The 27,527-nt window shown below is 40.6% G+C and overlaps 1 protein-coding gene across 4 annotated transcripts in view; it reads left to right on the top strand.

Moving 5' to 3' along the window:
• Window positions 1-2,166: 2,166 nt before the first annotated feature.
• The window catches only part of Usp15 (ubiquitin specific peptidase 15), a 163,074-nt gene continuing 137,713 nt past the window's right edge, over window positions 2,167-27,527 (top strand). For all 4 annotated transcript variants that reach the window (NM_001433839.1, NM_001433848.1, NM_001433838.1 and 1 more), the window contains exons 1-2: window positions 2,167-2,221; window positions 4,389-4,481. The gene's annotated coding sequence lies outside the window, so the exon portion shown is untranslated. The remainder of the gene's footprint in view (window positions 2,222-4,388; window positions 4,482-27,527) is intronic.

The following is a 27,527-nucleotide window of genomic DNA, read 5'->3' as shown; positions in this document are numbered from 1 at the left end:
CCACCAATGTAAAAACCAATCTCAAGTTTTACTGGCTAAATTAGCCACAAACCCCAAACTTCATATATTGAATTGTTAAAAGTGTAACAGTATTGTAAGGCACTATCATGTTTTTTAAAAAATTACACCAAAACATGACTTTTAAGGAGGAAAAACCTTAATCCAACATAAGCAGTACCCTCATGAGAAAGAGGAATGTCAAAACAGATGTGCTGGAGACCATGGAAGATACCATCTGCAGCCCAGAAAAAGACCTTGGGGGGGGAAATAAAATCCCAGCGCTCTAGCCTCAAGCACTAGGAGAAAATTACTTTCTGGCTGGAAGAAGCTGAGGAGGAGGGCAACCCCGTAGGAAGATCAGCAGTTTCAACAAACCTGGACCCCAGAGACCTCTCAGACACTGAGTGACCAACCAGGCAGTGAACACTAGCTGGTCCAAGGCCCCCAGACACATACACTGCAGAGTCTGAGCTCAATGAGAGAAGGCACACCGAATCCTTGAGACTTGAGGCCCCAGGGAGTGGGGAGGCCTGGTGGGGAGGATATTCTCTTGGACTTGGGGGAGGAGGAATGGGATGAGAAACTGTTGGACGGTGGATGGGGAGAGGGATAACTAATGACTGAACTGTAAAAAAAAAGATTAAATATATAAATAATAGTAATAAATAATAATAATAATAATGACCTTTTAGTTTAAAAAAGAAAGTTACTTTCTGATGTTTGATCACCAAAAGCGCTTTGAGATGGCAGCCCATCTCACAATAACTTAATCCTCACTACCTCCTAATATAATGTACTCCAAAACAGAAGGCAGTTGAAGAAGTAACATCTTTAAAAGTTCCATTTGTGGTTCTAATAATCAAGCAGACTGACACTCCAGTTTCCTGATTCAAAACTAAAAAGAAATTTTCCGAGAAGAGGTTATACATACCTAGGCCAGAGAGTTGTCACTTTTTTTCATTTTATATATATGTGTATGTGTGTATGTGTGTATGTAATATGTTTTAAAGATATATACATATAATTATACTATATATATATATATGTATTCTATATATAATGAATATAATACATATAATTTTAACTCCAGATTCCTGAGCTGCAATACAAAAGGTGGCTTCAGTCTCTACTCATTCATATTTGGGTCATTGGTAAGTGGATAATATTTTTCATAAGTCATTAGTTGCATGTAGCATCTGATCACCAAAAGCAGCCTTTTACCCACACCGTACATATATCATCGGAGTCTTCTCAGTAGCGGCTCAAACAGTGGGAATAACCTGACTTGAACAAAAGCCTGGTAATAGAATACAGAAAGACTTTTTCCAGAACACCCCCATTGCCTACGGAAGCACTGACATTTTCGTGCCATTCATCTCTGCTCTGCAGGCACAAAGAATTATCTGAACAGAGCATCACCCAGGGCGAATCTACTGCAGCCACCTTCTCCCCGGGATGGGATTTAGCATAAGAGAAACAGCATTGTTTCCCAAACAGAAAAGACAGGTTTGAAAAATAGATTTCTACTTGCTTCCTGAATAACTTAAACTAACCCTCTGCTTCTGGGCTGAGGCAGGAGGGCACTTATATAACAATAACAGACATTCTAATCCGAAGACTAGTGGTGAGCATGAGATAAAATTATTTTAAGAATATCCGTTTACTTGAATATTCTGCCTGTTGAAAGAGTGAGTCTCCAAAACTCTCATCACCACCGCAAGTAAATAAAATAACAGTCCCCAATCGATCCCTAAGGGGTCCCTGACTACAGTCATTTTCCAAACTTTAAAAAAAAAAGGCCAACTATTTCAAAGACTAGGGGTACAGAATTGCCCTGTTAGAGAACCGGCAAACAGAGGCCCATAATGGAAGAGTACTCCATGGTGTGCGGGCTCTATTCTACCCAATGGTAGGTCTACATACCCACACCCTGTTCATAACTAGCCAATGGTAGGCCTACATACGCACCCCGTTAGTGACTAGCCAATGGTAGGCCTACATACTCATCCGTGTTCATGACTAGCCAATGGTAGGTCTACATACCCACCCTGTTCGTGACTAGCCAATAGTAGGCGTACATAACCCCGTGTTCATGACTAGCCAATGGTAGGTCTACATACCCAACCCCGTTCGCGTCTAGCCAATGGTAGGCCTACATACTCACCCGTGTTCGTGACTCCCATCCCGGAGTGTGTAACTGTAGTCAACCGCTCAGAAATAGGTAAACTCTTTGTATTGGTTCCTGGGTTTGAGGAATGCTGTTGAGAGCTTTGGTTGCTGCTTGTAGGCGTTTGTCCCTGTGCTCAGACAAGGAAGTCGGTTCAGATAAGAATATTAGAAACAGTGACCATGGGGTTTTGTTTACTACTTTGCTCGACTACTACCTCGTGTGATCTCTTCGCTTACTATTTTACTTGATTACTATCTCGTGTGAGCTTCTTGTTTACCACCTTGATTAGTCTTTAGTCTAAGAACTGACCGTGTTTGTTTGTTTGTTTGTTTGTTTGTTTGTTTGTTTTGGATGGACCTAGAATGATATAAAAACAGACTGGGGAAAGAATAAAGCTGCTTCAGCCTCAGTACTGGCTGGAGTCATGTTATAATTTTTTCTAATTGTTTTTCTTCTGTCCTCACTCCCTTCCTTGAGACGCAGTTGACTGACTGAGCTGACTTGGTCAGAACAGGACCTATATCATGGAGAACAATGGTTTAAAACATCTGTGCTTCCCGCTCTAATTCAGGAGGAGGAAAGGGGAGCTTCACTTGTAGAATTTTCATTACAAATCTGAAAAAGAAAGGGAGAGCAGGCTCCCCACTCCATAATTAACACCCCTCGCGCTCACTGTCTCAAGTGCCTTTCCGTGATCCACTGAGGAGAAGCAATGTAGTCTCAAGAAATGCTACCATTTTCAGCCAAGAAGCCAAATACATCAACCTCGACTCTACTCGTTTTTTAATCCTACAAAAATTCTAAATTGCTTTTATTTGTTCAAGAAATATTCACCACCTAAGATATATCTGCATCGAATAACTGTGGTGGATATCCCCCTCGGAGGCATGTGTCAAAAGGATGTTATAAATATCCTTGCCTAGGAAATTATTGCCGGACACTTATTTTCTGTCTCCTCTACATTTTGTTGTCTCCTCGTTGTAAGTCACAAAGTCAATGAAGCAGTGATAATCAGAGTATGTATCAAAAGGACGTTTAAATTGGAACCGTTTTCTGTTTACCAAAGGCACTCTGAAGGACAGTTTTTCGGGCAGCTACACATTTACATAGGAGATTCAATAATATCATACTTGCAAAGTAGCTGGATGTTGAGGTGCTTTGGATTTGAGGTGATAAGATGAAAGCGGAGTTGTATAAAAACTGCTATTAGTACTAAATGAGAAAGGATAAGGGCAAAATATCCCTTTAATTACTGCGGTGAATGTGACAGGGCGAGCACAGCAAAAGAAAACAATTGAATGGGAAAACATTCTAAAAAGGAAAGAAAAACTGATTAAAACCGTTTAGAAGTTCCTCTGGTTAACTCTGTCTCTGTAAACTGATGAATGCAAATACGTCCAGCTCTAAAAATAAAAATGTGAATTAACTTAGAATTCAAATAGTGAACTAAGTGAAAACTAGTTTGGTTATTTGGGGTGCGAAAGTGAGAAGAAGAAAAAAAGAAAAACAGCTCCAGTTAAAGTTGCGAGCGGAAGCAGAGGTCACCATTTGTATTTAGTGGACAATTGCAGTGAAGAAACTAGCAACAGAAGTTTTAAGGGAACGGAGTAATGATGGATGTGGGGAAAGGTTCGAGAATATAGCAATCACAAATTCTAAATCTAATCTGTTTACAGGAGATCAGCATGAACTTGAACTTCTGCACACCAAGGGCAGGGAGCCGTCCTGTAAAACTCAAGGATAATTTTCACAGTAGAGTTTCTGAGGGCTGTTGAGGTGTCCCGTTCAGGTCCTGTATTTGTTTTAAGAGATATTTCCTAAAGGAAATGTTGTACATCTAAGGCTCTAAGCCAATGTTTGAACCTGCTCAACAAACTTAAAATGGTTGAATGAAACTATAACCTAATTGGTTTTGATTCTAAATAGTCAACCCATCACACAAACCGTGCCTACTTCCCTCACTTAGCACAGCATCTGCGGCTTCTTCAAATAGTTTATTGCAATAAACTGACCGTTCTCATGTGCTGCCCTTAAAGCATGACATGAGATCTCCCTTCTCTACAGGGAGGGCTTTTACAGGATGTGATGGTTTGCATATGCATGGCCCAGGGAGTGGCACTATTAGAAAGTGTGGCCTTGTTGGAGGAAGTGTGTCACTGTGGGGAGACCCTCCTCCTACCTACCTGAGGATGCTCAGTCTGTTCCTGGTTTCCTGCAGGTGAAGATGTAGAACTCAGCTCCTCCTGCACCATGCCTGCCTGGATGCTGCCATGCTCCTGCCTTGATGATAATGGACTGAACCTCTGAACCTGTAAGCCAGCCCCAATTAAATGTTGTCCTTGTAAGAGTTGCTTTGGTCATGGTGTCTCTTCACAGCAATAAGACCCTAACTAAGACACAGGTAAGCTACAGATTTGGGATATCCAGTAGTCACTGGATGAGACACAGTGTGATATGAAACTGAAAATGTTTAGCAAGTTTTGCAAAGAGAAAAGAATCTAGAGCAAAATTATTGTACGCTTTTTAACCAACTAAATTGTTGGAATATTACTAATATTCTCAGAAAGAAAATAATTTACAGGAAGTCTTTTACTAAAGTCTTTACTAAAGAATCAGAAATGGTTGGCGGGCCAGAATAGAACCTCGAGAACTAGAACTGAGACAAAAATTAAGTCATACAGAACAAATGATGCTTTGAAGGTAAATTTGCAAAATTAAGTCAACTTATTGACAGAAAAACACAAAATAATAAAATGTCCAGTTCTCAACCGGTTCTCAACCTTCCAAATGCTGGGACCCTTTAATACCCTTTCTCATGTCGTGCTGACCCCCAACCATGAAATTGTTCTGTGGCTACTTCATAACCATAATTTTACTCCTGTTGTGAATCATAATGTAAATATCTGATATTAGATGCCCGATGGGGTCGCGACCCACAGATTGAGAACTCCACTTCAATCAAATAGGCAAGTTTCAAGTTCAAAAACCAGTCGCTGTCCCCAAAATAATGTGAAGAGTTACGAAGGAAGTTATGCAACGTGGACTTCAGGCATCCATGTGCACCCACACCTAGATGCACACGGAGAAAACAAAATGAAAACGCTGCCCAATTCATTTAACTAGGCATCCAATCAACAAATACCAAATTCCGTTTCTGAGATATGGTCTGGAACTCAGGCACTGTGATCGGAATCTGTACTGTCCCCAGCAGGCTCGTGAGGTGGCCACTTAGAACCCAGTCGGTGACTCTATTTTGGGAGGTTCCAGAAACTGAGCAGTAAGAGCTGGTTGGAATATGTAGGTAGCTAAAGGTAGCCATTACCCCTCACTGTCATTCATATATATATATATATATATATATATATATATATATATGAAAGTATATATATACTTTCTCCTTCCTAGCCTGCATTTATGTGCGCTGGATTGCAAATAAGCCCCTCCTCCATTTGAGTTGTTCCTGCCAATTGGCTGTTTTGGTTGGTTGGTTGTTTGGCTGGTTGGTTGGTTGGTTCTATTTGTCACAGTGATATGAAAGTTACCAACCAGAAAGTCCATACAAATGAACTGGAGTAGCTTTGATGATTAAAATCAAAGGCCCCTGGACACTAGTTGAAAGGAGGAATTTGGAGCTAGGCTAGAGAAACTTCACATGCTATAAAGCAGAACTTTATAGGCCATCCTGGGGCTCTCTCAGAAGACCAGAGCATTGATACAAGGGCTGGCCACTAAAGACTCTGGCCATGGGATTTCAGGTAGCACCAGGACTCCATTGGGAACTTGACTAGATGCCCTTTGTTGTCCATTTTGACAAGGAATCATCTCCCATTCAGCCATGTGCTGAAATTTTGAATGAGATTGGATTCCAAAGCAATAGCCTGATTAATTCGGTACATAATATTTGTATCGTAGAATTCAAGCTATGACATAGTCACTGCTGACTCCTTGTAGTTATATTACAGTGAGACTCAGAAACAAAACAAAAGACACAAGACTGGAGAATGTGCTGTTTGGACAAACAAGGAATAATTTTAAGGTTTGAAACAGAGTTCATAATTATTAAGGATAATAGTAGCATTAGAGAAGTCAGGCACTCCGCACTGAAAAAAATACGTAAAAGGAGCCAGACGGTGGTGTTGGTATACACTTTAATCCCAGCACTCAGGAGGCAGTGGCAGGCAGGTCTCTTAGTTCAAGAACAACCTTGTCTACAAAGTGAGTTCCAGGATGGCCAGGGCTACACAGAGAAACCCTGTTGTGGAAAGAAAGAGAGAAAATAGAGGAGAGAGAGAGGGGAGAGGAAGAGAGAGAGGGAGAGGCAGAGAGAGGTGGGGTGGGGGGGATTATCAGAGGCATTTCAGCAAATAAAGACACCGTACCCACTCCAGGATGACAGTAAAACTAAAAATATCATGTTCTATGATGAGATCATACCTCCAGGACACCCACCACCTAGGAGGCTGCTGTTACTGATATGCTGTCAGAACCACCATGACAGCAGGACTTCTGAACCACCTAGAGCTGGCTTTGCAGACGCAACACTGTTTACAGAGTCATGGTGACTTTCACCGACACTCCAAACCAAAGCCCATAAGGCAGGACAGTGTTCAGTACAGTCACATTCCCAGTACAGAGTATGAACATTCAAGGATGAAACCTAAGCTTCAGCAGAGTCCCCAGGACGACTGACGTTCTAGGAGTGCGGAATCTCCGGGACACCTGAGATGCCAGGGACATGGAAACAAGTAAGCAGCAGTAAGAAATGAGGATAGGAGAGCTAAGCAAGAAGTCGTGCATGCTGCAAATGACCAGGATTCAAACCATTGTGTCAATACCCCAGATGCCAAACAAGGAACTCCAGTGTATAATGTTCTCGCTGCCTGATTTCAGCCTCGATTTAATGTTGTCTCTCTTGTCTATGGCTCTAGGCATCACATTTTGGACTTTGAATATATTATGTTAAGGTTAAATAAAAGGGGTTCTGGGGGCTTGTGCCCATGATCTAGAAGGCCGTAGTGGACACGTAATGTGAGGTAGGATTAGAGTCCCTACAGGAGGTCCTGAGAAGCTACTGTATAAAGTTGTGGAGGTGAAATCTACATTGTAGTGGATACCCAAGGATGTTAGACATGCCAGGATCATAAGGCATCCAGGGAGAATGGTAGGCACATGTGGACCTGGCTCAAGAGGGCACTGTGCATTCTATAAGCAGCAGTTACGGGGTAAGTAATAAGCCTTTAGGGCACAATTTTATCCTAAGCCCCAGATGGCCAACATAGAATTGCACAACGGAGTGTTTGCTGAATTTCACTCTTTATTTTATCTGATAGCCTTTTGCTAACCTCTCATTCCTCTCTTTTGGAGTGGGGAGGTTTACTCTGTGCCATTGTCCTTTGGAAGTAGGTAACTTGCTTCTTATTGGTTGGAGCTACAGGAGCTCACAGCTAAAAGATTGTCTGCATCTCAGAAGACAATCTGCATTAAAACTCTTCAGCAGTGTGATCCTTAAGGTCTATGGGTACTTTTGAAGCTGGGAATGGGGCATAAGATTATGGATTAAAAGTAATGTGTTTGACTGTGAAGTTGACAAGGGATGGACCAGTGATGGCTAATATAGTCAAGGGGCCAGAATCTATAGCAATCTATTTGACAAAGATCTGGGGATATCTGTGATGCAAATTGTTACAGAGTTTCGGTTTCTCTGTATCAGAGAAGAGGTAGTGGTTGCCCAACGATGCGAGTGTTCTTTATGCCACTGTAGTTAAAAGATTATATTTTTGTGTACTGTGTATTTAATTATAATTTCAAAACATGAATTTTAAATATAAGGACCAGCAAGGTGACTGGTCCTGACAACCTGACTTTGATCCCCAAAACCTACATGGTGGAAGGAGAGAGCTTTGAGATACCACCCAACACCCCCAAACAGAATGAGCAGAATCTACAGATGTCATAACAAACGTTAGAGATGATGTGGGGGAAGAGTGATGTCACTGGTGCGAGTTAGTGAAAATCATTTGAAATTTCCTTAAAAATAAAAAATAGACACAACAGAATGTTAGTCCTCTATAAGAACAACTCTTAGCTGACTAGAGGTTGTGTTATCTTGAGGAGACAATGTTTCCTCCATCCATTTCAAAATATAAGACAGGGCTTGAGAGATGACCTATCAGTTAAGAGAACATAGTGTTTTACAGATACTGTTCCTGACTCCTGTTCCCAGCACTCACATTAGTTAGCTCACAACTGCCTCTAACTCCAGTTACAAGAGATGTAGTACCCTTTTCTGGCCTTTGTGGATGCTGCATTCAGATACACAGTCCCCCCCCACACACACACACACACATAGACATACATGCACACACACAATTAAAAATAAAAGTTAGCTCTTCCACACTGGACATAACTTCCCCATCCAGAGAAATTCCCCCTTCCTTATCCAGGGTCTAGCCTCCTAACTTTGCCTTACTTTCCTTCTTTTCCATGTCTTCTCCCCAATCCATCTAGCCTGGGTTCCATATATCCAGTTCCCCAAAATGTTTGATCTCCCCTAACTATGCTGGAGACAATTTCTAGGCCTCTACTACGGTCTTCCTTACCAATCCTACAAGCCACAGGCCCATCCCATGCCAAATCTAACCTTTCCACGTAACCATATCTACTTCTACTCCTTGGGTTTGGACATGGAGGCACCTGCCCACCAGCCCATCTTACCCTTCTGCCCATCCCCTTTTTCCACCTGATTTCATTCTACCAAAAGCCACAACCAATCTCTAGGCCCAATCTACATGCACATCCTGTCTCTGACTCAGCCTACTTTGTCCATATCATTCTTACCACTAACAAAAGAAGTCACACATCAAAATCTTATCAGAAAAATAAACATCACTATGAATGATCAAGCCAGTATCTTCTCTCCAAAACCTTCCAATCCTATAGGAATGTTTTCCAATGAGAATTACCTAGATGAGCCCAATAACATAGAATTTAAAAGGACAATTGTAGACTTTATCAAAGAACCCAGAGTTTTTAAAAAGGCATAAAGAAAGCACAAAGGGAGACAACCCTAGAGATAGAGACAACCCTAGGAAAGAGATCAGGAGTCAAAGATGCAAGCATCACCAACAGAATAAAAGAGATAGAAGAGAGAATCTCAGGGGAAGAAGATACCACAGAAAACATAGACACAACTGTCAAAGGTAATGCAAAATGCAAAAAGCTCCTAGCCCAAAACATCCAGGAAATTGAGGACACAATGAGAAGACCAAACCTAAGGAGAATAGGTATAGAAGAGAGTGAAGACTCCCAACTTAAAGGACCAGTAAATATCTTCAACAAAATTATAGAAGAAAAGTTCCCTAACCTAAACATACAAGAAGCCTACAGAACTCCAAATAGATTAGACCAAAAAAGAAATTCCTCCCATCACTTAATAGTCTAACCACCAAATGCACAAAACAAAGAAAGAATATTAAAAGAGGTAAGGGAAAAAGGTCAAGTAACATATAAAGGCAGACCTATCAGAATCACACCAGACTTTTCACCAGAGACTATGAAAGCCAGAAGATCCTGGGCAGATGTCATACAGACCCTATGAGAACACAAATGCCAGCCCAGGCTACTATATCCAGCAAAACTCTCAATTAACATAGATGGATAAACCAAGATATTCCATGAAAAAACCAAATTTATACAATATCTTTGTATAAAATCAGTCCTACAAAGCATAATAGATGGAAAACTCCAACACAAAGAGGGAAACTACACCCTAGAAAAAGCAAGAAAGTAATATCCTTGCAAGGAAACCAAAGAAGAGAGACACACAAACAGAATTCCACCTCTAACAACAAAATAACAGGAAGCAACAATCACTATTCCTTAATATCTCTTAATATCAGTGGACTCAATTCACCAACAAAAAGACATAGGCTAACAGACTGGATATGTAAAGAGGACCCAGCATTTTGCTGCATACAGGAAACATACCTCAGAGACAAAGACAGACACTACCTTGGAGTAAAAGACTGGAAAACAACTTTCCAAGCAAATGGTCTTAAGGAACAAGCTGTAGTAGCCATTCTAATACCAAATAAAATAGACTTTCAACCAAAAGTTATCAAAAAAAATAAGGAAGGACACTTCATATTCATCAAGGAAAAATCCACCAAGATGTACTCTCAATCCTAAATATCTATGCTCCAAATGGAAGGGCAACTACATTCATAAAAGAAGCCTTACTAAAGCTCAAATCACACATTGTACCTCACACAAAAATAGTAGGAGATTTCAACAACCCACTCTCATCAATGGACACAGATCATAGAAACAGAAATTAAACAGAGACATAAAGAAACTAACAGAAGTTATAAACTAAATGGATTTAACAGATATTTATAGAACATTTCATCCTAAAAGCAAAAGAATAAAACTTCTTTTCAGCACCTCATGGTACCTTCTCCAAAATTGACCATATAATCAGTCTCAAAACAAGCCTCAAAAGATACAAGAACATTAAAATAATCCCATGCATCCTATCAGATCACCATGCCCTGAGGCTGGTCTTCAATAATACAAAAAAGAGAAAGCCCACATATACATGGAAGTTGAACAATGCTCTACTCAATGATAACTTGGTCAAGGAAGAAATAAAGAAATTAAAGACTTCTTAGAAATTAATGAAAACAAAAGTACAACATACCCAAACTTATAGGACACAATGAAAGCTGTGCTAAGAGGAAAACTCATAGCTCTGAATGTCTGCAGAAAGAAACAGGAGAGAGCATACATCAGCAGCTTGACAGCACACCTAAAAGCTCTAGAACAAAAAGAAGCAAATAAAGCCAAGAGGAGTGGAAGGCAGGAAATAATCAAACTCAGGGCTGAAATCCCAAGGAGAAACAAAAAGGACCATAGAAAGAATCAACAAAAGCAGGAACTAGTTCTTTGAGAAAATCAACAATATAGATAAACCCTTAGCCAGACTAACCAGAGGGCACAGAGAGTGTATCTAAATTAACAAAATCAGAAGTGAAAAGGGAGACATAACTACAGAATCTGAGGAAATTCAAAATATCATCAGATCCTACTATATTCAACAAAACTGGAAAATCTGGATGAAATAGACAATTTCCTAGACAAATACCAGGTATTAAAGTTAAATCAGTATCATATAAATCATCTAAACAACCGCATAACTCCTAAAGAAATAGAAGCAGATATTAAAAGTCTCCCAACGAAAAAGGACCCAGGACCAGATATGTTTAATGCAGAATTCTATCAGACCTTCATAGAAGACCTCATATCAATACTGTCCAAACTATTCCACAAAATAAAAACAGATGGAGCACTACCCAATGCCTTCTATGAAGTCAAAAATACGCTTATACCTAAACCACACAAAGACCCAACAAAAAAAGAGAACTTCAGACCAATTTCCCTTATGAATATCGCCACAAAAATATTCAATAAAATTCTTACACACTGAATCTAAGAACACATCAAAATAATCATCCATCATGATCAAGTAGCCTTCATCCGAGGGATGCACAGATCATTCAATATATGAAAGTCCATCAACGTAATCCACTATGTAAATAAAGTCAAAGAAGTAAAGCCACATGATCATCTCATTAGATGCTGGGAAAGCATTTGACAAAATTCAGCTCCTTCATTAAAAGTTCTGGAAAGATCAGGAATTCAAGGCCCATACCTAAACATTGTAAAAGCAATATACAGCAAACCAGTAGCCAACATTAAACTAAATGGAGAGAAACTTGAAGCAGTCCCACCAAATCATGGACTAGACAAGGCTGCCCACTCTCTCCCTTCTTATTCAATATAGTACTCAAAGTCCTAGCCAGAACAATCAGACAGCAAAAGGAGGTCAAAGAGATACAAATTGGAAAGGAAGAAGTCAAAATATCACTATTTCCAAATGATATGATAGTACATTTAAGTGACCACAAAAATACCACCAGAGAACTATTAAGCCTGATAAACAACTTCAGCAAAGTGACTGGGTATAAAATTAACTCAAACAAATCAGTAGCCTTCCTCTACTCAAAGGATAAACAGGATGAGAAAAAAATTAGGGAAAATGACACCTTTCACAATAGTCCCAAATAACATAAAATAACTTGGTGTGACTCTAACCAAGCAAATGAAAAATCTGTAAGACAAGAACTTCAAGTGTCTGAAGAAAGAAATTGAAGATCTCCGAAGATGAAAAGACCTCCCATGCTCATGGATTGGCAGGATTATTATAGGAAAAGTGGCCATTTTGTCAAAAGCAATCTACAGATTCAGTGCAATCCCCATCAAAATTCCAACTCAAATCTTCATAGAGTTAGAAATAGCAACTGGCAAATTCATTTGGAATAACAAAAAAATCCAATATAGTGAAAACTATCCTCAACAATAAAAGAACTTCTGGGGGAATCACCATCCCTGACCTCAAGCAGTATTACAGAATAGTGATAAAAACTATGTATGGTATTGGTACAGAGACAGGCAGGTAGATCAGTAGAATAGAATTGAATACCCAGAAATGAACCCACACACCTCTGGTCACGTGATCTTTGACAAAGGAGCCAAAACCATCCAATGGAAAAAAGATAGCATTTTCAACAAATGGTGCTGGTTCAACTGGAGGTCAGCATGTAGAAGAATGCAGATCGATCCTTTCTTATCACCCCGTACAAAGTTTAAGTCCAAGTGGCTCAAGGACTTCCACATCAAACCAGATACACTCAAATAGAAAAAAAAGTGGGGAAGAGTCTCGATCACATGGGCACCGGGGAAAATTTCCTGAACCAAATACTAATGGCTTTTGCTCTGAGATTCAGAATGGACAAATGGGGCTGCCGCTGCAGAGAGCCCGTGGGCAGCACCCCGAGAGCGAACTTGAGCCTCGGGACCACAGGTAAGACCAACTTTTCTGCTGCAAGAAAGCTGCCTCGTGAGCTCGGGACACACGGAGGCAGAATTCCTCTAGGACCGGGCACGTCCTGGGTTTACTGGAAGTCCCACACCCGTGGATCCCGGCCTGCAGCAGCTCTCTGCTCCCAGACCCCGTGGGAAAGAGACCTCACCGCCTGGTCAGGTGGGCACTCCTGAGGCTGCAGAGCGGAAGAGACCACCAACACTGCCCACCCCTGCCCACATCCCTGGCCCAAGAGGAAACTGTATAAGGCCTCTGGGCTCCCGTGGGGGAGGGCCAAGGAGCGGCAGGACCCGTGCCTGAGACACCGCCGGAACCTGAAGGAAACAGACCGGATAAACAGTTCTCTGCACCCAAATCCCGTGGGAGGGAGAGCTAAACCTTCAGAGAGGCAGACAAGCCTGGGAAACCAGAAGAGACTGCTCTCTTCACATACATCTCGGACGCCAGAGGAAAACACCAAAGGCCATCTGGAACCCTGATGCACTGAAGCTCCCGGAAAGGGCGGCGCAGATCTTCCTGGTTGCTGCCGCCGCAGAGAGCTCGTGGGCAGCACCCCGCGAACAAACTTGGGCCTCCGGACCACAGATAAGACCAACTTTTCTGCTGCAAGAAAGCTGCCTGGTGAACTCAAGACACAGGCCCACAGGAACAGCTGAAGACCTGTAGAGAGGAAAATCTACACGTCTGAAAGCAGAACACTCTATCCCCATAACTGACTGAAAGAGAGGAAAACAGGTCTACAGCACTCCTGACACACAGGCTTATAGGACAGTCTAGCCACTGTCAGAAATAGCAGAACAAAGTAACACTAGAGATAATCTGATGGCAAGAGGCAAGCGCAGGAACCCAAGCAACAGAAACCAAGACTACATGGCATCATCAGAGCCCAGTTCTCCCACCAAAACAAACATGGAATATCCAAACACACCAGAAAAGCAAGATCTAGTTTCAAAATCATATTTGATCATGATGCTGGAGGACTTCAAGAAAGACGTGAAGAACTCCCTTAGAGAACAAGTAGAAGCCTACAGAGAGGAATCACAAAAATGCCTGAAAGAATTCCAGGAAAACATAATTAAACAAGTAGAAGCCCATAGAGAGGAGTCACAAAAATCCCTGAAAGAATTCCAGGAAATCATAAATAAACAAGTAGAAGCCCGTAGAGAGGAGTCACAAAAATCCCTGAAAGAATTCCAGGAAAACACAATCAAACAGTTGAAGGAATTAAAAATGGAAATAGAAGCAATCAAGAAAGAACACATGGAAACAACCCTGGATATAGAAAACCAAAAGAAGAGACAAGGAGCTGTAGATACAAGCTTCACCAACAGAATACAAGAGATGGAAGAGAGAATCTCAGGAGCAGAAGATTCCATAGAAATCATTGACTCAACTGTCAAAGATAATGTAAAGCAGAAAAAGCTACTGGTCCAAAACATACAGGAAATCCAGGACTCAATGAGAAGATCAAACCTAAGGATAATAGGTATAGAAGAAAGTGAAGACTCCCAGCTCAAAGGACCAGTAAATATCTTCAACAAAATCATAGAAGAAAACTTCCCTAACATAAAAAAAGAGATACCCATAGACATACAAGAAGCCTACAGAACTCCAAATAGATTGGACCAGAAAAGAAACACCTCCCGTCACATAATTGTCAAAACACCAAACGCACAAAATAAAGAAAGAATATTAAAAGCAGTAAGGGAAAAAGGTCAAGTAACATATAAAGGCAGACCTATCAGAATCACACCAGACTTTTCGCCAGAAACTATGAAGGCCAGAAGATCCTGGACTGATGTCATACAGACCCTAAGAGAACACAAATGCCAGCCCAGGTTACTGTATCCTGCAAAACTCTCAATTAGCATAGATGGAGAAACCAAGATATTCCATGACAAAACCAAATTTACACAATATCTTTCTACAAATCCAGCACTACAAAGGATAATAAATGGTAAAGCCCAACATAAGGAAGCAAGCTATACCCTAGAAGAAGCAAGAAACTAATCGTCTTGGCAACAAAACAAAGAGAATGAAAGCACACAAACATAACCTCACATCCAAATATGAATATAAAGGGAAGCAATAATCACTATTCCTTAATATCTCTCAACATCAATGGCCTCAACTCACCAATAAAAAGAAATAGATTAACAAACTGGATACGCAATGAGGACCCTGCATTCTGCTGCCTACAGGAAACACACCTCAGAGACAAAGACAGACACTACCTCAGAGTGAAAGGCTAGAAAACAACTTTCCAAGCAAATGGTCAGAAGAAGCAAGCTGGAGTAGCCATTCTTATATCAAATAAAATCAATTTTCAACTAAAAGTCATCAAAAAAGATAAGGAAAGACACTTCATATTCATCAAAGGAAAAATCCACCAAGATGAACTCTCAATCCTAAATATCTATGCCCCAAATACAAGGGCACCTACATACGTAAAAGAAACCTTACTAAAGCTCAAAACACACATTGCACCTCACACAATAATAGTGGGAGATTTCAACACCCCACTCTCATCAATGGGCAGATCATGGAAACAGAAATTAAACAGAGATGTAGACAGACTAAGAGAAGTCATGAGCCAAATGGACTTAACAGATATTTATAGAACATTCTATCCTAAAGCAAAAGGATATACCTTCTTCTCAGCTCCTCATGGTACTTTCTCCAAAATTGACCATATAGTTGGTCAAAAAACGGGCCTCAACAGGTACAGAAAGATAGAAATAATCCCATGCGTGCTATCGGACCACCACGGCCTAACCTGGTCTTCAATAACAATAAGGGAAGAATGCCCACATATACGTGAAAATTGAACAATGCTCTACTCAATGATAACCTGGTCAAGGAAGAAATAAAGAAAGAAATTAAAAACTTTTTAGAATTTAATGAAAATGAAGGTACAACATACCCAATCTTATGGGACACAATGAAAGCTGTGCTAAGAGGAAAACTCATAGCTCTGAGTGCCTGCAGAAAGAGACAGGAAAGAGCATATGTCAGCAGCTTGACAGCACACCTAAAAGCTCTAGAACAAAAAGAAGCAAATACACCCAGGAGGAGTAGAAGGCAGGAAATAATCAAACTCAGAGCTGAAATCAACCAAGTAGAAACAAAAAGGACCACAGAAAGAATCAACAGAACCAAAAGTTGGTTCTTTGAGAAAATCAACAAGATAGATAAACCCTTAGCCAGACTAACGAGAGGACACAGAGAGTGCGTCCAAATTAACAAAATCAGAAATGAAAAGGGAGACATAACTACAGATTCAGAGGAAATTCAAAAAATCATCAGATCTTACTATAAAAACCTATATTCAACAAAACTTGAAAATCTACAGGAAATGGACAATTTCCTAGACAGATACCAGGTACCGAAGTTAAATCAGGAACAGATAAACCAGTTAAACAACCCCATAACTCCTAAGGAAATAGAAGCAGTCATTAAAGGTCTCCCAACCAAAAAGAGCCCAGGTCCAGACGGGTTTAGTGCAGAATTCTATCAAACCTTCATAGAAGACCTCATACCAATATTATCCAAACTATTCCACAAAATTGAAACAGATGGATCACTACCAAATATCTTCTACGAAGCCACAATTACTCTTATACCTAAACCACACAAAGACCCAACAAAGAAAGAGAACTTTAGACCAATTTCCCTTATGAATATCGACGCAAAAATACTCATTAAATTCTGGCAAACCGAATTCAAGAGCACATCAAAACAATCATCCACCATGATCAAGTAGGCTTCATCCCAGGCATGCAGGGATGGTTTAATATGCGGAAAACCATCAACGTGATCCATTATATAAACAAACTGAAAGAACAAAACCACATGATCATTTCATTAGATGCTGAGAAACATTTGACAAAATTCAGTACCCCTTCATGATAAAAGTCCTGGAAAGAATAGGAATTCAAGTCCCATACCTAAACATAGTAAAAGCCATATACAGCAAACCAGTTGCTAACATTAAACTAAATGGAGAGAAACTTGAAGCAATCCCACTAAAATCAGGGACTAGACAAGGCTGCCCAGTCTCTCCCTACTTATTCAATATAGTTCTTGAAGTTCTAGCCAGAGCAATCAGACAACAAAAGGATATCAAGGGGATACAGATCGGAAAAGAAGAGGTCAAAATATCACTATTTGCAGATGATATGGTAGTATATTTAAGTGATCCCAAAAGTTCCACCAGAGAACTACTAAAGCTGATAAACAACTTCAGCAAAGTGGCTGGGTATAAAATTAACTCAAATAAATCAGTTGCCTTCCTCTATACAAAAGAGAAACAAGCCGAGAAAGAAATTAGGGAAACGACACCCTTCATAATAGACCCAAATAATATAAAGTACCTCGGTGTGACTTTAACCAAGCAAGTAAAAGATCTGTACAATAAGAACTTCAAGACACTGAGGAAAGAAATTGAAGAAGACCTCAGAAGATGGAAAGATCTCCCATGCTCATGGATTGGCAGGATTAATATAGTAAAAATGGCCATTTTACCAAAAGTAATCTACAGATTCAATGCAATCCCCATCAAAATACCAATCCAATTCTTCAAAGAGTTAGACAGAACAATTTGCAAATTCATCTGGAATAACAAAAAACCCAGGATAGCTAAAGCTATCCTCAACAATAAAAGGACTTCAGGGGGAATCACTATCCCTGAACTCAAGCAGTATTACAGAGCAATAGTGATAAAAACTGCATGGTATTGGTACAGAGACAGACAGATAGACCAATGGAATAGAATTGAAGAACCAGAAATGAACCCACACACCTATGGTCACTTGATTTTTGACAAAGGAGCCAAAACCATCCAATGGAAAAAAGATAGCATTTTCAGCAAATGGTGCTGGTTCAACTGGAGGTCAACATGTAGAAGAATGCAGATCGATCCATGCTTATCACCCTGTACAAAGCTTAAGTCCAAGTGGATCAAGGACCTCCACATCAAACCAGACACACTCAAACTAATAGAAGAAAAACTAGGGAAGCATCTCGAACACATGGGCACTGGAAAAAATTTCCTGAACAAAACACCAATGGCTTATGCTCTAAGATCAAGAATCGACAAATGGGATCTCATAAAACTGCAAAGCTTCTGTAAGGCAAAGGACACTGTGGTTAGGACAAAACGGCAACCAACAGATTGGGAAAAGATCTTTACCAATCCTACAACAGATAGAGGCCTTATATCCAAAATATACAAAGAACTCAAGAAGTTAGACCACAGGGAAACAACCCTATTAAAAAAATGGGGTTCAGAGCTAAACAAAGAATTCACAGCTGAGGAATGCCGAATAGCTGAGAAACACCTAAATAAATGTTCAACATCTTTAGTCATAAGGGAAATGCAAATCAAAACAACCCTGAGATTTCACCTCACACCAGTGAGAATGGCTAAGATCAAAAACTCAAGCGACAGTAGATGCTGGCGAGGATGTGGAGAAAGAGGAACACTCCTCCATTGTTGGTGGGATTGCAGACTGGTAAAACCATTCTGGAAATCAGTCCGGAGGTTCCTCAGAAAATTGGACATTGAACTGCCTGAGGATCCAGCTATACCTCTCTTGGGCATATACCCAAAAGATGCCTCAACATATAAAAGAGACACGTGCTCCACTATGTTCATTGCAGCCTTATTTATAATAGCCAGAAACTGGAAAGAACCCAGATGCCCTTCAACAGAAGAATGGATTCAGAAAATGTGGTACATCTACACAATGGAATATTACTCAGCTATCAAAAACAACGAGTTTATGAAATTCGTAGGCAAATGGTTGGAACTGGAAATTATCATCCTGAGTGAGCTAACCCAATCACAGAAAGACATACATGGTATGCACTCATTGATAAGTGGCTATTAGCCTAAATGCTTGAATTACCCTAGATCCCTAGAACAAACGAAACTCAAGATGGATGATCAAAATGTGAATGCTTCACTCCTTCTTTAAATGAGGAAAAAGAATACCCTTGGCAGGGAAGGGAGAGGCAAAGATTAAAACAGAGACTGAAGGAACACCCATTCAGAGCCTGCCCCACATGTGGCCCATACATATACAGCCACCCAATTAGACAAGATGGATGAAGCAAAGAAGTGCAGACTGACAGGAGCCGGATGTAGATCGCTCCTGAGAGACACAGCCAGAATACAGCAAATACAGAGGCGAATGCCAGCAGCAAACCACTGAACTGAGAATAGGACCCCCGTTGAAGGAATCAGAGAAAGAACTGGAAGAGCTTGAAGGGGCTCGAGACCCCATATGTACAACAATGCCAAGCAACCAGAGCTTCCAGGGACTAAGCCACTACCTAAAGACTATACATGGACTGACCCTGGACTCTGACCTCATAGGTAGCAATGAATATCCTAGTAAGAGCACCAGTGGAAGGGGAAGCCCTGGGTCCTGCTAAGACTGAACCCCCAGTGAACTAGACTGTGGGGGGGAGGGCGGCAATTGGGGAAGGGTTTGGAGGGGAACACCCATAAGGAAGGGGAGGGGGGAGGGGGATGTTTGCCCGGAAACCGGGAAAGGTAATAGCACTCGAAATGTATATAAGAAATACTCAAGTTAAGAAAAAAAAAAAAGAAAAAGAAAAAAAAAGAAAATAAAAGAATCGACATATGGGACCTCATGAGACTGCAAAACTTCTGTAAGGCAAAAGACATTGTCATTAGGACAAAACAGCAACCAACATTTTGAGAAAAGATCTTTACCAATCCTACATCTGATAGAGGGCTAATATTCAACATATACAAAGAACTCAAGAAGTTAAAATAACCCTGTTAAAAAATGGGGTATAGTGCTAAACAAAGAATTCTCAGCTGAGGAATATCCAATGGCTGACAAGTACCTAAAGAAATGCTCAACATGCTTAGTCATCAGGGAAATGCAAATCAAAATAACCCTGAGATTCCACTTCACACCAGTCAGAATGGCTAAGATCAAAAATTCAGGTGACAAAAGATGCTGGCGAGGATGTGGAGAAAGAGGAACACTCCTCCATTGTTGGTGGGATTGCAAACTGGTACAACCACTCTGGAAATCAGTCTTGAGGCTCCTCAGAAAATTGGACATTGCACTACCTGAGGACCCAGCTATACCTCTCTTGGGCATATACCCAAAAGATGCTCCAACATACAACAAAGACACATGCTCCACATGTTCATAGCAGCCTTATTTATAATAGCCGGAAGTTGGAAAGAACCCAGATGCCCTTCAACAGAAGAATGGATACAGAAGATGTGGTGTACATCTACATGATGGACTATTACTCAGCTATCAAAAACAATGACTTTATGAAATTCATAGGCAAATGGATGGAACTAGAAAATATCATCCTGAGTGAGGTAACCCAATCACAGAAAAACACACATGGTATGCACTCACTGATAAGTGGATATAAGCCCAAAAGCTTGAATTACCCAAAATACAATCCATAGACCACATGAAGCTCAAGAAGATAGATGACCAAAGTGCAGATGCTTCACTCCTTCTTAAAAGGGGAAACAAAAATATTCATAGGCTGTATGGAGGCAAAGTTTGGCACAGAGACTGAAGGAATGGCCATTCAGAGTCTGCCCCACATGGGTATACAACCCATATATATACAGCCACCAAAACTAGATAAGATTGATGAAGCTAAGAAATGTATGCTAACAGGAGCCTGATACAGCTGTCTCCTGAGAGGCACAGCCAGAACATGTCAAATACAGAGGCAAATGTTAGCAGTAAACCATTGAACTGTGAACATAATCCCCATTGGAGGAGTTAGAGAAAGGACTGGAAGAGCTGGAGGGGCTTGCAACCCCATAAGAACAACAATGTCAAACAAACAGAGCTTCCAGGGACTAAACCACTACCCAAAGACTATACATGGACAGACCCATGTATCTAGCTGCATATGTAGCAGAGGATGGTCTTGTTGGGCACCAATGGAAGGAGAAGCCCTTGGTCCTGCTGGACCCCCCAGTATAGGGGAATGTCGGGGGACGGGAAGAGGGGGTTTTTGGGTAGGGTAACACCCTTATAGAAGAAGGGGAGGGGAAGGAGATGGGGGGCTTATGTTTGGGAAACTGGGAAAGGGAATAACATTTGAAATGTAAATTTAAAAAAATCCAATAAGAAATGAAGCAAAACTTTAAAAAAAAATTCAATAAAGAGAAGAGGGCCCAGATGAAATGTAGATGGAACTGAAAATCCAATAACTCAACAAGGAAACTGAAAGAAAACCTTTCAAGTAGAGTAAATCAAGCAGAAGGTAGAATTTCAGGATTCAATAATAAAATAGAGAATACAGAATTTTTTAAAAGAAGTATGAGAAAAAGACTTTAAACACAGGACAGAAACATGAATTAAATATAGGCCACTGTGGAGAAAAAGAAACCTTAGAATTATAGGCATAGTTGAAAAAGAAGAATCCCAAATCAATTGAATAAGACAAATCTTCAACAAGATCAAAGAAGAAAACTTCCTAGTACAAACTCATACAATACAAGAAAGCAACACAGCACACCAAATAGACAAGACCAGAAAAGGAGTTCTCCTCAGAGCTCGGGGAACTATGCAGAAGAGGAAGCAGATTGGAAGAGCCAGAGGAGAGAGAAGACACCAAGGAACCAGTGTCTTCGAGACACAACAGGAGTGACACACATATGAGGCTGTGGCAGCATGCACAGGGCCTGCACAGGTCCATGCCTGATAAGTTTTTAGAGAAAACTGAAGTACTTCCAGGCCTAACCAAGAAGCTATCTCAACCTCTTGTGGAGGAAAGAAATGATTTCTCCAATGGAGTCCATATGTGTATATACAGCAGACTTTAGAGTAGGCCATATGCCCATAGTAGATGGCAACACACACACACACACACACACATACACACACACAGGCACACACACACACACACACAGACAGACACAGGCACATGCACACAAACTCAGTGGTGTGGGGGGGGGCCTTTTTGTCTCATATTGCTTTATTTGAAATTTTTTTAACTTATTGGTATTCTGTTTGTATATTATAGTTTCTGATTTTGAGGGGTGTGTGTGTGTGTGTGTGTGTGTGTGTGTGTGTGTGATGCTTTTTGAACTGGTTGGGTGTTATGGTGGTTTGAATAGGAATGGCCCTATAGGCTCATAGTTTGAATACTTGGTCACCAGAGAGTAGCACTATTAGGAGGTGAGGCTTTGTTGGAGAAAGTCTTTGGGGGTGGGTTTTGAAGCCAGGTCCAGTATCATCCTCTCTTTCTGCTACCTGTGGATCCAGACATAGAACTCCCCACTCCTTCTCCAGCACCATGTCTGCCTATAATTCATTCAACATGCCTTCTGCCATGACGACAATAGACTAAACCTCCAAATGTGTTCTCCAGCCCCAATTAAATGTTGTTCTTTATAAGAGTTGCCATGGTGGTGGTGTCTCTTCACAGCAATGAAACCCTGAAGCAGGGTGGGGAAGATCTGGAAAAAAGTGGGGGTGGGGAAACCATGTTCAGAATATATTGTAAGAAAAAAATATTTACAATTAAAAAAATTAGTAAAATTAGCAGAAAGAAGATAAACACGTGGAATATATTTACTAAATATAGCAATCTAATGCAGAACTGTAAAAATTACTATTCTACATTTAACCTGAACTCTTATGAGAAGAGATGTAATTAAAGCAGAGTATTTGCCAACAAGAAGACTCAGCAGATAAGGCACTCACTCAGGATAATGACGACCTGAGTTCAATCCTAGCAACCCACATAGTGGAAAGGAGAGAACCCATGCAGTACAAAAGTGAAAATTACAAGCTATTCTCTGACCTTTACACCTGCACGATTATGTATGCGCCCTCTCCCACAACAATAAATACAAATGTAAAAATTTCTCTAAAAGGTTAATTCCTACAGCATATCATAGGTAAAATACTAAATATACACACAGCAAAGAAATGGTATTGAAAATTACAAGAAGAAGAAAAAAGCATACAGACCATATATAATAGAAAACCCATTAGAATAATAGGTGATTTCTCAATGGAAACTTTGAAAGCCAGAACTGTGAACGATAGCTTCCAAGAAGTCTATGGCAGGCAAGCTAGACTAATATACCCAGAAAAACTATCCACCATAATTGAAGGTGAAAGATATTTTCCTTGAGCAGTATTTCGGCTGAAGAAAAGAATGAGTGTGCAGAGATTTGGAAAGAAATTTTTAAAAGAAATCATTATTAAAACACAGAATAACACTGAGAACACAAACAAATCATAATGATCACAAATAACACATACATTTCAGTAAAAACTTTAAGTATCAATGATCCCAATTATCCAATTAAATGACACGGGCTCACTGAACAGATCAGGAAACAAAATTCATGTATCTGTTGCCCACAAGAAAGACATCTTTAAATATGTGTCTGCCTTAGCACAAAAAGACAGAAGATTAATCAAATGGGACCAGGAAACAAATGAATCACTACCCAAACATCAGACAAAACAAACTTCAAACTATAGGTAATCAGAATACATAAAAAGGAACATGTCTGTGTAACCAAAAGGACCTTTAACCAAGAAGATATTACTCTCCTAAACATATAGGCACCAAACTCTGAGACACCCAACTTCATTTTTAAAAAATCACTACTGAAATCAAGATACAGATTAAGGACAATCCATTAATAGTTGTTGATTTCAATATTCCACTTTCTCCAATAGACAGGTCATCTGGACAGAAGTTAAACAGACGCATCAGAATTCACCAGCACCATACATCAAATGAACTTGACAGATATTTACAGAACATTCCACCAAACACCAAAGAATGGGCATTCTACTCAGCAGCACATGGAAGCTTCTCTAAAAGAGACTGATCCTGGGACACAAAACAAACCTTTACAAACCAGGAAAGATGGAAATAACTCTTTGTATCCCATCGGGCCACAGAGCAGTAAAACTTCATATTGCCAGCAAACTCATCTCCAGGAAATACATGGACTTGTGGACCTTAAACAATGTTCTCATGACTCATGACTGAATGATGAAGAGATCAAGGGAGAAATCAAGAAATAGAAAGTGTCCTGAAGCTAACTGAAAATGAAAACACAGCAAAACCCCCAGGATACATTAACTAGTCTTCTTAGGGAAGAAGTACAGAGCTCTGGTCAGGGAGCAGATCCGTGATACAAGGGTGTAACTAAAATATTCTGGGAAAACAAGAACAAGCCAACCCAGATTCATCTGATAGCCAGAATAACAGTGATCAAAGCAGAAATTATTGAAATAGAAGCAAAGAAAACAAAGCTTTAAGCATCAACCAGTCTAAGAGCCGGTTCTGAGAAGACAAACAGGACTGGCCGACCCTTAGTCCAAGTAACAGAGGCAAGAGGAGGAAGCCAGGAGGAGCAAGAGGAGGAGGAGGAGGAGGAGACAAAAGAAGGAAAGGAGGGAAGGAAGGGAGGGAGGGAAGGGAGAGAGAGAGAGAACAATGGGGGGAGGGAGGAAAGAGGAAGGCTCCATATTAAAAGAATCACAAATGAAGAGGGAACCATTGCAACAGACATAAGGAAACTCAGAATATTACAGGTGAATACTTGTAAAAACTTCAAGAAACCTAAAAGAAATGGATGAGCTTCTAGATTCAGCAAAGCCACCTAAATTAAGGCAAACAGTTAACAACCTAATTAGACCTATAACAAATAGAGAGACTGAGATAGTAATGGCAGCACGGATTTTGTTTCTTGATCCATTCGGTGAGCCTGTGTCATTTGGTTGGATAATTGAAACCATTGATATTTAAAGTAATTGTTGAAATGTATGTGTTGTTTAAGGGGCCAGAACCTAGAGGGTGGGTAGCACAGAGACCCATGATAGAACCAAACACAAATGGGAGGGCAAAAAGTCAATGAAATAATTCCTAATGATATTCTGCTATGATTGTAGTCTGACGTCTAACCCAACTGTCATCAGAGAGGCCATTTCCATCAACTGATGGAAACTGATACAGAGAGCCACAGACCAACATTAGGTGGAGCTCAGGGAATCCTGCTAAACAGGGGGAAGAAGGATTGTCGGAGCCGGAGGGTTCAAGAACACCACGAGAAAACCCACAGAATCAACTAATCTCAGCCGGTGAAAGTGAACACCTGAAGTCTTTCCACGTGCAGATGAAGCATCCCTAACACCTCAGACCAAGCCACTAGAAAGAAACCATCTGCCTTTAGATCCCAATCCACCCACAAATGTGTATAAAGTCCTATCCGCAAGGAACAAATTACTCAAGTTATTTCACCAAAGATCATCTGAGAGTGCCTGTCTTACTCCAGGAAATAGTTTGCTCTCCTCAGAGCTTCCATCACTGGACCTCGAAACAGGCCAAGGCCCAACCAGCCCGGTGCACAGCAGCCACTTCCTGCTTGGTGGCCCACACCTTGGTCCCTAATTGCCTACTTCATCTCGCTGCCTACCACCAACTCCAGGGATGCAGCGGTCACAGAGGAGGCCCTGCAGCCTGATTTACTCTGGCTTCCCCTTGGAGAACTGTAACTCTTTGTTTCCTTGAACTGAGTCAGAGCCCCTCAAACAGCACCCAGTAGGCAGACAGAAACATAGAATAACCAAGTAGGGAGCAACGTGGAACTGACTAGGTCCTCCATACATATGTTACAGTTGTGTGGCTTAATCTTCTAACTATGAGAACAGGGGCTGTCTCTGATTCTGTTGCCTGCCTTTGGGACCCTTTCCCCTTTCCAGGTGGCCTCGCCTTAATAGGAGAGGAGGTGCCTAGTCTTACTGCCAAGGCTAGTTGAAATCTATGGAAGGCTTGCCCTTTTCTGAAGAGAAATAAAGGAGTGGGTGGGGTGGAAGAAGAGAAGTGGTGGGGAGAGACTTGAGAGGAGAGAGGGAATGTAAAAATAAATACATAAATAAATAGCCTCCCAGATAGAGAAAAAAGTCCATGGCCGGATTCATAGCAGAGTTCTACCAGAAAAATGAAGATCTACAACCAATTCTTCCAAAAGTATTCCAAAAAGAGAAGCAGAAAGAGCACTCCAAACACCGTCTACAAAGCCAGCAAAATTTTATTACAAAAGACAGATAGAGACACGGGAACAACAGCAACAACAAACAAAATAAAACTACAGGCCAACACGCCTAATGAACACAGACATGAAAATGCTCAATAAAATAAATACTTGAAAACAGAATAGACAAGCACCAGAAAGATCATTCACCATGGCCACGTTGGCTTTACTCCTGAAATGCACAATACACATGGTTACTAAGCATAACAAACCATGTAAATGATCCTAAAGACAAAAATCACAGGATCATCTCAAAAGATGCAGAGAAAGCCTTTGACAAAATCCAACATGCCTTTGTGATACAAGTCATAGAGAACGTGGACTTAAAGGGAAAATGATGCCATTGTAATCTCAAAAATAAAAGATAGAATTTTAAAAAACTAAATAAAACGCATACAAGGAACAGGGGGCCTCCACACCCAGGTCTTTTCCTTGGGGCCCAGTGTGCCCACCTGGTCTCTCTGTCTTGGGTCTTTTCCCATCTTCTTCCCCCAGCTCACCTGTCTTGTTTTGTTTTCTGGCTGATTTCCATAAATCATCCCTGAGTTCCACTCCAAGTTTGTAATTTTTTTAATCAACAAGACAAAAACCTACAACTCAGACAACACAGAAGAAATGAGCTAGAATGTCCAGATACGGCTCCAACATAACGAGAAGGTAGAAGTTTCAAGTTATTAACAAAATAAGCTGTTTAAAAAACAGTCTTCAACACCTAGCCCTCGAGAGACTTGAGGCCCCAGGGAAGGAGGGAGGTCTGGTGAAGAGAGGGCAGAGAACATCCTGCTAGAGACAGGGGAGGAGGAATGGGATGAGGAACTGTCAGAGGGTGGACTGGGAGGGGGATAATGACTGGACTGTAAAATAAGATTAAAGAATAGTAGTAGTAGTAGTAGCAGCAGCAGCAGCAGCAGCAGCAGTAGTAGTAGTAGTACTAATAGTTTTTAAAATTTTTTTAAAAATAAGTAGTCTTCAGAAAAATGACATTGGGCACACATACTTCCTACCTTATAACCAAAGCAATTCAAGAGTTATCAAAAAGTCACATATAAATAAATAAGAAGTCATATATGGGGGCTGGAGAGATGGCTCAGTGGCTAAGAGCACCGACTGCTCTTCCAGAGGTCCTGAATTCAATTCCCAGCAACCACATGGTGGCTCAAACCATCTAATGGGATCTGAAGCCATGTTCTGGTGTGTCTGGAAAAAAAAAAAACAGTGACAGTGTACTCATATACATAAAATAAACCTTTAAAAAAAGAAGTCATATATGAATCATTTTATAATCTTGAGAGAAGAAAAGTCTTTACATCTAAACAAGGAAACAC

Source organism: Rattus norvegicus, chromosome 7 (genome assembly GCF_021556685.1).
Source record: "Rattus norvegicus strain SHRSP/BbbUtx chromosome 7, alternate assembly SHRSP_T2T, whole genome shotgun sequence".
Classification (NCBI taxonomy): domain Eukaryota; kingdom Metazoa; phylum Chordata; class Mammalia; order Rodentia; family Muridae; genus Rattus; species Rattus norvegicus.
This window is presented reverse-complemented; position numbering and strand designations above follow the sequence as displayed.